Here is a 1753-nt window from a genome sequence, read left to right on the forward strand (position 1 = left end):
CCAAAGTTGCATAAGCAAGTTGGCCAATGTTTAAGTGCACACAGGGTCACACCTGGATAAGCAGAGGTGGAAACTGGGGGTCTTGAAGACACAGTAACTAAGATTACTAGGGCAACTTACATCCTGGCTTGACTGGTGCTGTATTAATAGCACCTCTGTTTACTTTCAAAAGTGTCCTAATTTGAAAAATAACTTATAAGACCATCCAAATCTGTATCCATAATTAACAAACAGATTCTGACTAAGATGAAAGAAATGGTTCTGTTAGTAAACAGCCAAAACTAATAGCCATGGGTCACTAGGGATGTGGCAAAATTCCATGGTACAGAATGGGAACCAAGAACAAAGAATACTTAGGTATACAACTGAAGTAAAGGATGACTGGACTGTGGAGACAGCCAGATTAAAACCATTCACACCATAGGTCATTTTTGAAAGCCACTTGTATATGTATCAGCATTTAACCTACACAACACAGAACCTATCACACCTATGGATTTCTGGTAAAGTTCTATTTTATAGTATTGTAACTGTGTGCCTTATCTAATTATAAAAGTTTGACTTCTCTGATAATTACTTCAAATATTTTATTTCAATAAGAATCTGGGTAAAAAACAACTCAATCACAGTATTCTCATACTAGGAATTAGAGGAGCATCCACCTAATCCAGAAGTCCCTTGGTGGTGCAAAAGGTTAAGCACTCAACTACTAACCAAAAGGTTGGTGGTTCAAACCACCCAGAGTCGCCTTGGAAGACAGGCCTGATGATCTGCTTCCGAAAGGTCACAGTCTTGAAAACCTTATGGGAGCAGTTCTACTATGCACTCATGGGATCGACATGACACAGAGTTGACTTGATGCCAACTGACAACAACCGCCACCTAATCCAACGGTAAATTAAGTTTCCAGATCTTGATTATGTTAGAATACATACGGCTTTGATGACTTTCTGTTTTAATATTTCAGAATGTGCACTAAAAATAATATTGATCTTTTTTTTTTTCCTTCACCAGCTTTTGATGAGAATGTTTTCAAACTGATACACTGTCATGAATTTATGGTTGTCATTTTAAAACAGAAATAATAACATGGTGAGTACGACTGTACTTTTACAGACATTTTCTAGTATATTATGGGCATTTATAAATATTTTGGTGATTATTAAATAAGAAAGAATTAAACATGAGAGAAAATATCAAATATTCTAAAAACCTGGGATATTTTTTAAGAAAAGGTTCACAAAGCTAACACACAAAGCTCAGATAAAATAATAAATTCCTATATAATTGAAATACATATAACTTAGAATCTAAAAAGGAGAACAAAGAGAATTTTTTTTAATTACTTGGTAACAATAAAGTTATTATGCAAAAAGTTTTTCCAATTTCAATTTTCTTCAAATAAGCAAAATCTGGAATCTAATAGGTCTCATAAAAATACACAGAAAATCCTATTACACCTCTCAGCCAGACACCTCAAAAAACACACTTGTCATATAAAGTAAAAAACATATTAACGGTACAATGGAAGGATAATATAACGTCTCTTACAATTCTATGCTTCTATGAGAGTTTAGCAATTATGAATTTGTCCATGAGAGGCATACAAATAAATTGTCAAATCTTTACGTAAGAAATTATGAGAAATAGACATAGGTACACCTATGTTCATGGCAGCATTGTTCACAATAGCAAAACGATGGAAACAACCTAGATGCCCATCAACAGATGAATGGATAAACAAACTATGGTA

At 34.0% G+C, this 1753-nt stretch overlaps 1 protein-coding gene and 1 long non-coding RNA gene across 4 annotated transcripts in view; one reads left to right on the forward strand and one right to left on the reverse strand.

Annotated features, from left to right (window-relative positions):
* PPP3CA (protein phosphatase 3 catalytic subunit alpha) overlaps positions 1 to 1753 on the reverse strand; it is a 363115-nt gene that overhangs the window by 165680 nt on the left and 195682 nt on the right. The gene's annotated exons all lie outside the window — the stretch shown is intronic.
* Positions 877 to 1753, forward strand: part of LOC111821220 (uncharacterized) — a 5788-nt gene continuing 4911 nt past the window's right edge. The window contains exons 1-2 of the long non-coding RNA XR_002824669.1: positions 877 to 893; positions 1015 to 1092. This is a non-coding gene — a long non-coding RNA (uncharacterized LOC111821220). The remainder of the gene's footprint in view (positions 894 to 1014; positions 1093 to 1753) is intronic.

The sequence above is a fragment of the Trichechus manatus genome, unplaced genomic scaffold, assembly GCF_000243295.1.
Source record: "Trichechus manatus latirostris isolate Lorelei unplaced genomic scaffold, TriManLat1.0 scaffold00071, whole genome shotgun sequence".
Taxonomy (NCBI): domain Eukaryota; kingdom Metazoa; phylum Chordata; class Mammalia; order Sirenia; family Trichechidae; genus Trichechus; species Trichechus manatus.